General features: G+C 46.0%; 1 long non-coding RNA gene across 1 annotated transcript; it reads right to left on the bottom strand.

Moving 5' to 3' along the window:
* Positions 1 to 360: 360 nt before the first annotated feature.
* On the bottom strand, positions 361 to 5,207 carry LOC136012542 (uncharacterized). Its single transcript, XR_010611801.1, has 4 exons — positions 5,007 to 5,207; positions 4,677 to 4,781; positions 2,143 to 2,261; positions 361 to 922 (listed from the first exon to the last, which is right to left on the bottom strand). It is a non-coding gene; the product is annotated as an uncharacterized LOC136012542 (long non-coding RNA).
* Between the last annotated feature and the right edge of the window lie 9,204 nt (positions 5,208 to 14,411).

Here is a 14,411-nt window from a genome sequence, read left to right as displayed (position 1 = left end):
ATGCTGCAGGAGGAATTTTCTGAATTATCTGGTAGAGACCATGTTCCCATATTGCAAATTCAAATCTGCCTTCAGGGTGGGATAAACCAGATGGATGTGCTTGCTTATCCTATCTGTGTCATAAAGCCATGCTTTATTGCCCAAATCCAGGAAAAGAATTTAAGAATCTCTCTCTATTGTTCTGCTAAGTGACTAGCAAATAACTGCATAGCCCACTCACGTACGTCACATCGTGCTCATCTCTATCCACAAGGAAGATCATGTTTTATCTATGGCTCCAGCGCTAGGAAAGTTTTCAGGCTGATAAATCATATGGAACATTTTGATAGCTTCTTCATAATAGAATTCATTTTTCTGTATTTCTGAGAATTATTTTCTCATTTCTGTAAAGTAACTCAAACAATAAATCCTGGTCTAAAGGATAACACTAAAAATCTGTCAGTTATTAAATAACATACACCCAGACCAAAGTACGCTCCCTTTCACTCATTTGTCATATATTTTAGTCATTTGTTTCACCTCTTGGCAGGTTTGAAGGTGAATGGGTATAACAGATGCAAATACTAATCTGTCAGGTATTTAAGTTTGCATCGTGGTACCTTGACTGTAGGAGTCTGGGTGATTCATTAAAGGCTCCTTACTTTCATCCCTCAGACAGAACAGATTCTGACCTTACGAGCCCAGCATTTCTTGACAAAGGGGGGGGAAGCATGTCTAAACATTCCATTCTTGGTTAACACAAACACAGCATCCCAGCTGTACCTTGCTTCTGCTGTGGCCTTACAGACAAGGTGTAAACCCCAACTTCTCTCTCATTTTGAGCATGAAGTTCCCCAGACGTTTTGTGGATTGTGTGGCTTCTGAATTGTTCAGTTTTGATCAGGTGAACATACGCTTCCCATTCGTTGCTCAGCAATATAACCTATGGAAGATGATTGGCATTCATACTAGGAATGCATTATGCTTTCCTACCAGCATGAATTATTGCTTTCATCTCTGAATTTACATACACTGATGCTTGTGCAGATTCTAGACACATTAGGAATGAAATGCATTTCGAGTGACTGATAGAACAAAGGTTTCTACTTCTCATCAGTCTATTCTTTATATCACATAACTGACTCACCTGGTATTTTGATCACTGCGTTCAGTTTAGGCTCACCAAAACTGATTCTATCAAGGTGGATTTGTCTTTTCTTTCCAGGGATTTGTGTTAGAATTCAATCTGTGCTGCATCCTTAGGAAAAACCTCAGTATTTTAAGGTTTTTCTGTTCTCATGCTACTCTTTGCTCACATAGTTGGGATTTGACTCCTCCGCTCAAGAAATGTTTTTGTCCCAGTGTTGTGTTGCACATTTTGCTGGCTCTGTACTTTGCTCTGTTACCCTAAAAGACACTGCAGATGGTTGCTGTGATGTACACCCATGACAGGACCCAACGCTTCAGCATGTACTTATTCACAGGTGTGGGACTCATAGAAGCAGAAGGAAGTATTCTGTCTCTTCACCAACTCATATTTTTCATCTGCCCTGTATGATTCAAGTAGGTTCTCCCTCTCCCCTTGATTTTAGTATTTCTGATGTAAATACATAAAAGCTTGAACCCTGGATGCATGCTGTATTTGACAGGCTAATTGACCCACTTAATTTAATTGTCTTTAACTCACACATAAGAGATCACCTCTCTTATAAGTAGCTTTTAAAGAATCCAGTCATTAATCTTCTTAAGCGGCTATTCTGTTCTAGCTTCCTCTAAGGCATTTGCTCACAGCCTCCACACTAGACTCATCTAGCAAGGAAATCCCCTCAGACTGTTCGCTGAGCTCTGGGAGAATCCTGCCTCACAAAGTTGTTCCTGGAAGAGATGCTCATTCACCTCAGGAACGATGGCTGAATTAAGCTCACCCCAACATGCTTTTGAAGTTTCTCCAATTTCGAGGAACAGTTACACATAAAATACTGGGAGATAGGTAAACTCTTCCTGATACTACATTAAAATCACTTTTAAGTACAAAATACCCCATTTACAATCCCTTGCTGTCATGCTGAGATAAAAATATTACTTGTATTAACTTTAAATAAGCTTTGACAACATAAAAGCAAAAACCATACTGAGCGGTAAGTTTTGCCTGGCATTACTCACAGATACAGACGTCCTGAAGCTGGATGCTCTCACACTTTTTGTCTGGCTGCATCACAGACATGTTTTGAAACATCTTGTTTGGGCCTCACGTTCTTCTTCTGCCATGCAACCTGCTCTGGCTGGTAAGTAGGAAGATACTACTGTGGTAAGAATGTAGTAAAATCTCTGTTCTTACTGCCTTATGGCAAGCAGGAGCTGATAAACTGATAGCGTATGAAAGATGTTGGGGGTTGGAACTAGATCGTAAGGTCCTTTCCAACCCTAACTATTCTTTGATTCTATGAATCTATGTTGTTGGGTCAAAGAACAGGACAGGCTGGATTTTAGAATAATACATAATGGGAGCCAGCAGAACTTAAACAGAACTGGGGTGAGAGACTTGGGAGAAAGCTGATTGACAATAGATCTTAGGAGGAGGGCATAGGTTTTCAATGTTTTGGGAAAGAGGGAGTAATAGAGAAGGAGAGGGGAAAAAAAAACAGCAGAAGGAGAAGGGGAAAACCCCAAGATCAGCTTTCTGGTTTGGCCATACTGAATTTAAGTTGACAGCCAGCTAGCCCCAAAACTATGTTAGACAAAAGCTGAGATGATAGCTTATTTTGGACAGGACACTGACATCAGTCAGTGCTGTGTTTGTCAGTATAGTGGTGGTTGGTTGTAGTCGGACTTACCCTCAGCGAGCCTGCAGAGGGAAAAACAGGTTTAGGGCCAAAGCTATGGAACCACCACCACAAGACTACTGCTCTGAGAGTCTCTTAAGTTGAGTCATGTATGACCACTCAGGACAGTCCTTGCCTGACCTAATCTTACTTTACGCCAGCTGTCTCTCCCTTGCCTTTGCTCCATCCCTTGTATAAGATCCTGCAAGGTCACGGGCATCAGATCAGCATGCTGAAACTATCTGCTTCTTTGGCTGTGTCAGTTTTCTGGCAGATCAGCTGCTTCACTCCGCTCATCCCACAGTTGCACAACCTCTAGAGCTTAGAGCTAATGCAAGGAAAGCTGCAGGAGCGCACAGCAGGGACAGGGGAGCAGTCACTGGGCAAAGTGCAAAGAGCAGCACTGGAGCTGGGCTCCCTGTCATTAGGGTAGAGTAAAATCATGCTTGAGGGGATGACACAGGAAGTGCTTTAAACCCAAGTTACTAGAGTGCAAAGCTCCAGTTTTCTATTAACATGTATTAACAGTAAAACTACTAATTGCCTTGTCTTTGATGTGCTTTTTTGCACATTCCTCTTCATTTTGTATGAAGCAAACACTGTTTATATTCTCTTCTGTAGGCACAGTTTACACAGAGGTCTGCCTGTAGATATTTTCTGTCTACAAAGTGTGCACAATCATATTCAAGCTCCGTGATGAACAGATACACTCAGCAGTACTTCCTCTCCAGCGTTAGCTCCGTTTTTACGCTAAATAAACCAGGAAAGCAAAGTGCTCAGAGCAGGGTGCAGTTTTCAACGTTAAGACCAGTCAGTAGGTGGGAGGTGGGAAGGATCTGCCAGTGTGACCTGGGGGATAATAGATGAGAGTATTTTGACACTGCATGTTTCTCTCATGTACTGTGCCTGCCTCCTCTCACCTTGATTATAAAGTTTAAAAAAACCCAATTCTTCACCACCTACACACATGCTATTAAAATCATGATGTGTATTAACAAGAAAATCTTTCCCAGCTGGATGGGAAATTGCTGATAGCATTGCTAACAACAGAAGCCAGCTCTTCATTATGCAGCCATCCACCACGATGCCATAAAGCCAAAGCCTACCAGGCTTTACAGTTCTAGAAATTGCCAGTTTCTCATCCACTCCTCCATCTTTCCTTCTGGTTGTATTGTTTCGCCTCCTCTCTCCCTGGATAAATATAAACTGCCAGGATCATGGGTAGTGGTGACAAAGCACGATGGAGGGGTGACCAAATACTCTGTCACGTGTTCCATCATTCTGGGGGATGATGTGGGAAGGAGCGCAGGCAGACCTGCATTCTGGGTCCTAGCTCAAGAGGACGCAGAGGCTACAATTACCAGTGATCCCTCCTGACCCTCCCTCCAGGTGTGGAAGTGGATGATTCTTAGGGCTAAGCTATTTTTAAGAGAGTAACAAACTCTGTCCGAGAAGGAGCAGTTCTGAAACAAGTTCCTAGGCCCATAGAATCCTTCAAAGTTCAGGAAGTTTAGACCTAAGTTCAAACTTCAGTCCTGTTCTACTCTCATAAGCACCACCCTACAGCTCTGGTCGTGCATTTTAACTGGGGTTAGGAAGTGATATCAGAAGTTGCAGCCCCTTGCCAATCTTAAGTACCTACCTGTGGAAAAATACTGGTTTGCTTCACAGTAACTTAAACCCTCACTAATTTCTATTATTTTTCTCTGAGATTTCTTGAAGATTTATAATAGAAAATAATGGCCAAGTGAATGACAAAGAATGACAAAGCTGCTCTTTAGGAGGAGAGATCTTTCTCTGGAATTCAGTCCAGCAACAGCTACTGCTACTTCAGTGTACTTTTTGGGGTAGAATTCAAATGCTGATGTCACATACCTCCTTGTGCTGGCTTTTAACAGCTGTAGTCCTGAATGGCTCGGTCTATGCCGGAAGGCTTGCTCTGTTCTTAGTAGTCTTATTTCTGCTGCTGTATTTGAGACACTGTGAAATCAGAGTGATTGACACATGGATCGAAGTAAAGGCTCCTAGGTGAATTGTAGGCAGTTAATTCCCACTCCAAAAAGAAATGCATCAAGAAACATTAAGGTATAAATAGAAAACACATCTCTCGGTCAAACCAGAACCCACAGCTGCAAGCAAAAGTAATTCTGTTGCTGCTGTCTTCTGAGCCCAAAGGGGACTTAAAGCAAGTAATTAATGAGATACCTCCTTGTGTCTGGGTGTTGCAGGTAGTTTTCAGCAGTTGCTGAATATTTCCTCTTCTTTCATTTATCTTCTCCCAGCACTTTAACACCAAATAACAGTTTGCACTTAGTAATTAAGGCCTGCCTTGCAAGCAGAACAGATTCATCTTCGGCAGAGCTGTGGGACACACCTTCTTTCCTCAAAAGAAGCTGATCTGAAACATGTGAGTCACTATCTGGGCCAACAGAGCTGGGGCTGGGGAATGAAATGCCTCCACCAGCCCTTATGGCACGTACACAGGTGGGGATGCAGTGCAGAATTAAGAATACCTTGCACTGAGTGTTGGGTGGGGGTGTTTTACAAACAAGATGGGCCCAGATGTGCTGATTCTTGCATTCCTTCGTCTCATTTCTATCCATTTAACTTATGGGGTTTTTTAATTGTGCTGACCAAAACACGCTTCGATACTCTCCAACTACATCACTTGCTTGAAGCCATACAAATACCCATTTGATACAGCATTTTGTGTAGTTGTTCCAGCCACATCTACCAATTCCCCCTTGACTATGTACTCACTAACCCTATGACTCTTTTCTGTGATCTATCCATTTCTCTGTACTCATGTTTATTCATCTCTTCCTTTATACTTTATTGGGGTTGAATGTCAATTTATTGATTCCAGCTCATTCCTCTAGCTTGCACTTTGTGTATTCTCGCCCTCTGGAGTTATGTACGTGCTTCCATCTCACTATCCTGGTATCCTGCAGGTATGGTTAGGCTCTGCACAGTCTGTTCTCAAGCTGAGGGTGGTTGCCTGGGCATGACAAGAGACCTTGTTTAATCCTCCACCTCTAACATTTCTGCTGGGTGTTTGGCTATTTTTCATGAGGTTTTATACAAAGCATATCAACTGTTTTGCCCCCCACTTGACATTCCTGTAGTAGACACTCTGTTGTCATCTATAGGAATAGCTTTGCTTGTTTCCTTATTGTTCAACCTAAAGATAAGAGAGGACTCATAGAGTACGAAGTCATATAGAGTGAAACTGAGAGCAGAAACTAGTAGGAGATAGAGTTCAATCCCTTGCTCCACACCTTCTCAGGAGAAATGGACCAAACTGTTCTTGTGTGACCTCTCCTGAGAAGATGGCTTTTTGTCCTCCAGTAGCAAGCAGTAGTGAGGCTCATGAATTTTCTAGTACCTCTGTGTCAACATGTTATCTGATCCATGTCATGCCACACCTGGCTCATGTTTTTAGCTCCTAGCACTGATATTAACAAAGTCCTTGTGCTATAAATCCTTGGGGTTTATAGACCTGAACCCAGGACACAGGGAACAAATACCTGTTACTGTAGTAATGCCAATGTACTGACCATGGCTAATGTTTCAAACAGAGCTCTGTAACCACTTCAGAGACTGTCTGACATGGCATGGCATTACTTAGGTTTACACCATTCTCTATACACTGCCTCTCGCTCCCTTGCTGGTTGTCTGAAAGTGTATTACAAAGAAGGCCAGGGAAAGATCCCCTCCCATACTGGCTGAAAGAAGTAAGGGTGCATGGACAATGTCACCTTCCAGCATGAGAGATCAGGTAGGCAAGTGGTGTCCTGGGCAGCAACGAGAAAGGAAGCAAGGAGGGTGAACCTTTGGGCAATAGCCTCTGGATGAATTTGGAAGAGGGCATCTGTTCACAGCTCCAACAATTTTTCCACCTCCCGCAAACTGCCAACTACCATCCAGTGGCAGAATAAACCAAGATGATGTGCATACCTCTGCTGGCTGCTCTAATAGCAAAACATACGCATAGCTGTGGTTTTGAGCCCCTCTGGAGCACTGACATTTAAGATTCAAATCCTTCTTATGAAAAAGGATATGGTGTAATCCACTTTTCATTCAGTGGCTTTAGTAAGCTTGTAGATTGAGAAAACATCCTTAAAACAGTCGTGTAGTTTAAAATGACTGTGTGTTGGCTGCAAAACACTGCATTTGGCACACACGGGAAGAGCAAGTGTTTGAGAAGTACCATTCAGGTTTCAGTAATCCTCATATAAAGACATCTCAGGGAACTATACAAAAAGCTACTCTTAAGTATTTTATGTCCACTAGGCTCATTATCCTGTCAAAGAAAATAATTAAGTTGGTTTGCCATGTTCATTATAAGCCCCAGTTGCTTGCTATTTATCACCCTATTTTGCCGTAGCTGCTTACACAACAACCACTTCATTAATTCCTATTTGTTAGTTACTGATGTAGTGTCCTTTGCATTCTAGTTTCCTGTCCTCCGTTACCTGTATAGAGAGGAAAACATCTCTTTTCATGGAAGGAGAAGTTGTTTTATACTCTTTCCTGACAGAAAACATTGAGGGTCACGCTTGTGTTTCAGGAATGCTCATAAGTAATTGTCAGCAGTTGTGATGATTCAGCTGGTTACCCAGCTTACAATCTGTTATGCCACACTGAGTAGTGGTCTACAATCAAGCTTTCTGTGTCTTCATGTTCAAGTGGTTGCTTCATAGTTTTGTTTTGTGACTTGTCTCATTGCTTCCTACCTGCTACTGGATAAGACTTTCTCAAGGTGTTGTGCTCTCCAGTGGAAAATAGTTCTGTGCTTTCATCTTCACAGTAAAACAAAATACTCTGCCTGTCTTTCCTGTAGTAACTGAAGACTATCTGTCCTGGGCTCAGCAGTAGCAGGCATTTTTCTCCTTCTTCGTAGCTGGTGCAGTGCTGTGGTTTTGACTTTCAGCCTGGGAACAGCGCTGATAACCCCGATGTTTTTAGTTGCTGCTCAGTAACGCTTACATTGACCAAGGACCTTCTGAGCCTCATGCTCTGCCAGGGAGGAGGGGAAGCCGGGAGGCAGCAGAGACAGGACACCTGACCCAAACGAGCCAAAGAGGTATTCCATACCACAGCACGTCATGCCCACTAAATAAACTGGGGCGAGTTATCCAGAAGGGCTAGATCACTGCTCGGGTTGGCCTGGTGGTGGTGAGCGGCTGTATTCTCTCCCCTTTCTATCTCTCTTATCATTATTATTAGTGGTGGTAGCGGTAGTGGTTTGTGTTACAGCTTAGTTACTGGACTGCTCTTATCTCAACCCATGGGAGTTACATTCTTTCCATTCTCCTCCCCATCCCTCTGGGAGCAGCGGGAGGAAGAAGCAGGGAAGTGAATGAGCGGCTGCGTGGTTCTGAGTTACCGGCTGGGCTTAAACCACAACACAAACACAGAAGAGATTGCTTAAACTCTTCTTTCCAAGAAGAAGACCTCACCATAAGCAGTATAGCAGCAAATGCCACTTGGTGTATTGATAAGGAATGGTGAGGAAATGCTGTACGCTCTCTGCGTTCCTGCAAAGTTCATGCAGAGGGAACCCAAACCCCTTTCTTTCACCTTTGGGATCGCCACAGTCAAATGACTGCGTGGTATAAAAGCCTTTGTTGATACGGTCTGAACACACAGATCTATTTACAGGGACACCTCGCAGCGGTGCCCAGTGTGTGGCCACCATGGGCAGGGACATCCCCCTGGGCCTCCTGGGCACAGGCACTGCCTCAGGGCCAGCAGCCCAAAGGCCTTTCTCCAAGGGATGCTGGGAGAAGGGGCAGCAGCAGCAGGGCTGCAGTGGGCAGGGCTGTGGGGGAACCATCACCCCGATGTCATAGCGCCAGCACCCGGCAACGCAGCATCACAATGCTCTGGGGCAGTGTAAGGCCAGCGCCCTCCCCTGTCCCACTGCCAGAGTGCCCGGCGCTGCCACCGGGACAGAGCTGGCAGCCTGAGGGCATCCCAGAGGAAGCCCTTGAGGCATCGGGGGAATTACTGGGAGGGGGAGGGGGTTGATGGGGGAAACACTTGAAGATGCACGAAGCTGCGGGAGGTTCCGTGCTGCAGTTCCAGCTCCTGGAGGGGCCACGCTCAAAGCTCATCGGATGGATGCATGGATGGATGGATGCATGCATGGATGCATGGATGGATGGATGGATGGGTGGACGGACGGAAATCCTGCTTCAGTCGTCGGGGAGCTCACCATCCTCATCTCCTGGGCATCAGGGAATTAGGTGAGGAGGGTGCTGAGGGAGGGAACATGAAGCTGCAGGAGGTTCTCTGCTGCAGTTCCAGCTCTTGGAGGGGCCATGCTCAAAGCTAATTGATGGATGGATGGATAGATGGATGGATGGATGGAATTCCTGCTTCAGTCATCGGGGAGCTCGCCATCCTCATCTCCTGGGGAGAGAGTGGCAGCAGCCTGAAGAAGAAGGATGCGCAGATGGCTCAGTGCCCTCCCCCAGTGCTCTGGAGCTCCACTGCCGAGCACAGGAAGATTCTTGCTCCAAGGAGTCATCAGACCAGCGCCATTTTGCTGTTGTTGGAAGCCCCTGAGATGGCTCCAGACGGAGGCAGAAAAGGCAGTGCCAGTGTCCCCTTGTCCCCTCAGAGGCATAACCAGCGTGTGGACCAGGAGCAGGTCTTGCTCACGTGCTCAGGGAGCAGCCGATCGCCAGCACTGGGGTCAGGAAGGAATTTTCCCCCGGGGCAGATTGGCACTGGTCCCCGGGGGTTTTTTGCCTTCCTCTGAGCACTGAGCATCACCACTTGTCAGGGCTCCTCGGGCCATTCTGGCTGCGTTATCGCCCGGTGCTCGTGCACCACGAAGGTGGCCCCTCGTGTCCCGCAGCTGGGGGGGGAAGGCTTTTTTCTCCCCAGGCTGGACTAGCAAGCGTCCCTGGGGTTTTTTGCCTTCCTCCGCAGCCGAGCACAGCCCCTTCATGGGGCTCCTTTGGCTCCCTGTGTCCCAAAGGCAGCTGCTCGTGCTCCACGCAGGTGGCCCTTGTGCCCCGCATCCGGGGGGAGGCAGCCTCTGGACTCCCATGGTGGCCCCAGCGTGGCCCCGGGACTTGCTGCTGTCCTCTGTGGCACTGAGCACCACCCCTTGTCAGGTCTGCCCTGGCCCTTTATGGCCGGGTTCTTCTTGCACTGCTCTCGCCCCACCACGGCACACGGTTCGCACAACAGCATAGGAGTATGAGGATCTGCTCTCCAGCTTCAGGAACACAGAAGCACCTTTCCCAGTCTTGTGGCTTGTGATCCCACTCAGTGGAACTCCCACTTTCCTGAGTGGGGAAGACACACACCTGCAGAGAAGACACTGAGAAGACATTGTCACCTCAGACAGGAGACTCATGGAGGTAGCAAGCCTGTATTTTTTCATCCTGCTTTGCCGAAGCCATGGAAAGCCAAGTTACATGGTGCTGATGAAAGCAGAGCTTGAGTCTTTGGAACTGGTGGGGAACAGCAAGTCTTGGAGGTAGAAACAGGCATCCTCTCTTCTTAGCAGCAAGAAAGACATCTCTCAGAGGGTTTTATCCTACTTCTTCCTCCCAGACCTCTTCTTTTTCCTCTTTCCTTTTCCCAAGACCCGAAACCCTGGAATAGTAAAATTCAGTTTTGCCCAAGTCCCTGCGGCACTGAGCCATTCCTGAGCTATAATCAGCCTGGATAGCTCACATTTTCCATGCTCCAGCGTCTGAGGTGAAAGCTTTCATTCTTAAAGAAAAAGGAAGGTTCTATAAAATATGCTTCCAGGCCCAGAACGCAGAGGGTGAATAAACATTCAAACTTTGTGTTCTCAAATGTCACGGATTTGAAAGACATTTGTATTTTGAGAACTGACGCATGCTTCTTTATCATTTGGAGCTGGCAAAAGTATATGCATCTGGGGAAGCCTTAAATCCTGTTTACATTATAAACGGAGTGCATTGCTCCTGTTCCACACTTCTCCCCCCCAGATCAGCTGTGGTGGGTCTTTAAGAAGTGCCCATCAGGAACATGAGCTTTCCTCCTTCTGGTGAGGGGGTAGCAGGAGTGCCTCTAAAATCATCACATATATCCTCTAGAAATTGAGCTGCACAGGTGAAATCAGGCCTCACAGAAGGGAATACTGACATGGAGGAGCTGCAAGAGGGATAAAACAGCTTGGAGCTGCCACCAGTCATGCAGTGATACAGGCGGTCAAGTGCTAGACATTTCGGGGATGCGATGGCAGAAGAAACCAGCTCTTTCTGCCTGCACAAAGCAGCAGCTGAGATATTACCCGGTGCCGCTGCAAGCACTGAGTTCTCTCAGAATGAAACTGAGATGGTTGTAAAGGGCGGTGGAGGTGGAGGGTTAACTGTGATATCCTGCAGGAGAAGATAATGTTGAAGTGTTGCAAGTGCTTGCACACACCCCAGTCATTACATCTTTGTGTTCAACACAATGGCCAGCAAGGGAGTGCAGCACTTAAGGCTCAGGAAGGGGAGGATGTAGGGGCAGAGGTAACAAAAAAGCTTGGAAGTCAGCGAAGAGAAGGAAAAACATTTGCAGGGGGCTTGGAACTGGATGATCCTTTCCAACCTTAACTATTCTCTGATTCTATGTTTCTCACAGAAACTTGAGCAATGATCCTGTTACAAAAATTTCCTCTTGGCCATGGTCTGATTTAATCATTTTATTACAATTGATTACTATAGAAAGGCAATAAGCAGGCAGCGCTGGGTGCGTAGGGGAGTCTCTGCTCCACCGAGATGCACGCCGGAGTCTTCGGGGTCCAGTCTCTTATACTTCTTGGTCTTGGGTCTCAGCCAATGCCAACGTGGCCCCTTGTCATTGTTCTATTCTTGTTGCCGAGGTCTGCTTTTCGGTGAAGAAACTTCTTGAAAGAGGAACTGAACCCCTTGATAATTTATTAATAAAGAATCGTTTATCACAAGCTTAATCACAGCCCTAGTTCTATCCTTATACGTTATTTAGCCAAAGCATAGGTTTCACAAACCCCTTCCTTAAAGCACTCAAGCAGTAAAACAAAACCTTCAGTCAGAAATGATTAAAGACCGTTCTATTCCTTTGTTTCTTCTTCTCTCCCTTCATTATAGTGACAGCAACATTTATTATAATCAAAGTTGGTTTTGTACATCCCATACAGGGTACACTGGCCACAGGTGCATTGGTAACAATGATTCCCAAGTTCCTGACACGAATCATTCTCGTATTCTTTACAATCCTGGAACACGGACACTGCTGCAGCCAGCAGAAAAGATGCAAAACCAACAACCAAATGCCCTGGGTTTAGGAAACAGTGAGGAGCTAGACTGAAAACCAGGCGCGTTTCAGAATAAAGTCAGTGCTTTGAAAGCAATGATGTGAAAGGCACACAAGCCTCAGTAATAAAATGTGATATGAGCCGTTACTGTAAACAAGGAGGAATAATTGACAGGGAACTAAAACAGATCCGCAGAGCGTTCATAGCCCAAGGCTCTGCAAACCTGTGGCTGAATGAGAGGAAAAGGAGTGGCAGGGGGAGAATTCAGAGAAAGGCTTAACAAATCACAGGTGAAGAATAAATAAATGATACAACAGCCCTTGATCCTGAGACCGAAAATTCACCTGGAGTCACTCCGTAGTGCCGTGGTGGATCGGTAGGAAGAACAGGAAGCACGTGGAAATACAAGGCAGTCTCCCCCCAGAGTAAAGAAAACCAAATGTCTTTTGGACTGAAGGGGAAAGTCCCGTATGAAGACAGGCTGAGGAAGTTGGGGCTGTTCAGCCTGGAGAAGAGAAGGCTGCGTGGAGACCTCAGAACAGCCTGCCAGTACCTGAAGGGGGCCTGTAGGGATGCTGGGGAGGGACTCTTCATCAGGGACTGTAGTGACAGGACAAGGGGTAACGGGTTAAAACTTACACAGGGGAAGTTTAGATTGGATATAAGGAGGAAGTTCTTTACTGTGAGGGTGGTGAGACACTGGAATCAGTTGCCCAGGGGGGTTGTGAGTGCTCCATCCCTGGCAGTGTTCAAGGCCACTTTGGATGAAGCCTTGGGTGGGATGGTTTAGTGTGAGGTGTCCCTGTCCATGGCAGGGGAGTTGGAACTGGGTGATCTTGAGGTCCTTTCCAACCCTAACTATTCTATGATTCTGTGTTTAGTGAAAGGATTAACGGGTTTGTTTCATCCTTCGGATATGGGCACTATCTCAAACCTGTAGCTTAATCTGCAGGACAAAGTGGCCAATTTGGCTGTGGAGAGGAGAAAAGCCATGGCTGGGGTCTGAGAGGCAGCACTACAGACAAAAGCTGTTTTAGTGTGCTGATGTCTGGTGTGCTGATGGAGCAGCCAGGGATGCATGATATGCATAGGGGGCAGAAAGCTGCAGCTGAGCAAAGACTCTTCGGGGTACCTGGCAGGTTACTGCATCCTCCTGACATGTACCATAGACACATGGAAGTACACGTACACGTATATGCGTGTGTTTATGGACTTCAAAACCACCTGAGAATAACCTGTGAACAGTTTGGCAGTAGAAGGCTGTTCCAGCAGACAAGAGAGGCACTCTTGGTGGTGGTATTTCACAGTTCAGCACAGTGATGCTGCATAGCCCCTTTCATGGAAACCAAACCCCCAAAATGCTCAGCAAGGTAAATAATACGGGCACTGCTTTAAATATTTCATAGTAGTGTACAAAAAAAGGATGTTAAGAGACTGCAGGAAAGGAAAACCAGTGATGTTTTCAGCTAAGATTAGAAAAAGATGGAGGGGGAGATGGGCATTTGTGACTGACCCACTAGAAGAGAAGGCCAGTGAAGCTGCTGGCTGGCGTTAGTTAGGTAAGATATAAAACCTCTAGTGCGAAAAGGGATCGAATCCCCACAGCACATGGGGAGCCAGTTACACCAAGGGGACATAGTCATGCTACCTGGTGTGCACACAGCGTGTTAGCTCACAGGCATCAGAAAAACCAGGATCTTTTACTATTGCCACTACTACAGCCACAGACAAGCTCACACAGATGGGTGATGATGGTATCACTTGTTCTCGTCGCATCTGTATTTGTGATGTTTTCTCCCTCTGCTGCTGTTGCAGCACCCATTGCTGCCATTTCTCAAGCAATCTCTGCACCTTGTAAGCCCCAAGGTTTGCACCTTAATGGGGATGTAGAGTTCGCAGTGCTGCTTCTGCATAACTAAAATGTGTTTTTATAAATGCGAAGAGAAGTATGTCATCCTTTTATCATCACTGCTTTGCCAGTAACCATGCCCTCCTAATATATCAATGCCTATTGCCATGTCATTTCCTGGCATCCAGTGAATATTAGAAGAGACGGGGAGATAAAGAACAAGAATTGAAATGAAATTCTGAAGTTAAATACAAACTCCTGCCATTACAGCATATTCATGCCGTGTCGTAAGCCAACTGAAATTGTCTGGGCATGCCTACTGCAGTCATTCTCCTTCCCTGTCTGCTGAAAACCCAAATAGAGGAAAGCAAAAAAAAAGCCATTGATGACCAGAGGGAGAAAGAGTAGAATAAAAGACCTCTGCCTCACTAAACCTTGGGATTTAACACTTCATGGTGCTTGCTTCTCCAAGCAGTCAATGAGAGGTAGG

Source organism: Lathamus discolor, chromosome 4 (genome assembly GCF_037157495.1).
Source record: "Lathamus discolor isolate bLatDis1 chromosome 4, bLatDis1.hap1, whole genome shotgun sequence".
Taxonomy (NCBI): Eukaryota; Metazoa; Chordata; class Aves; order Psittaciformes; family Psittacidae; genus Lathamus; species Lathamus discolor.
This window is presented reverse-complemented; position numbering and strand designations above follow the sequence as displayed.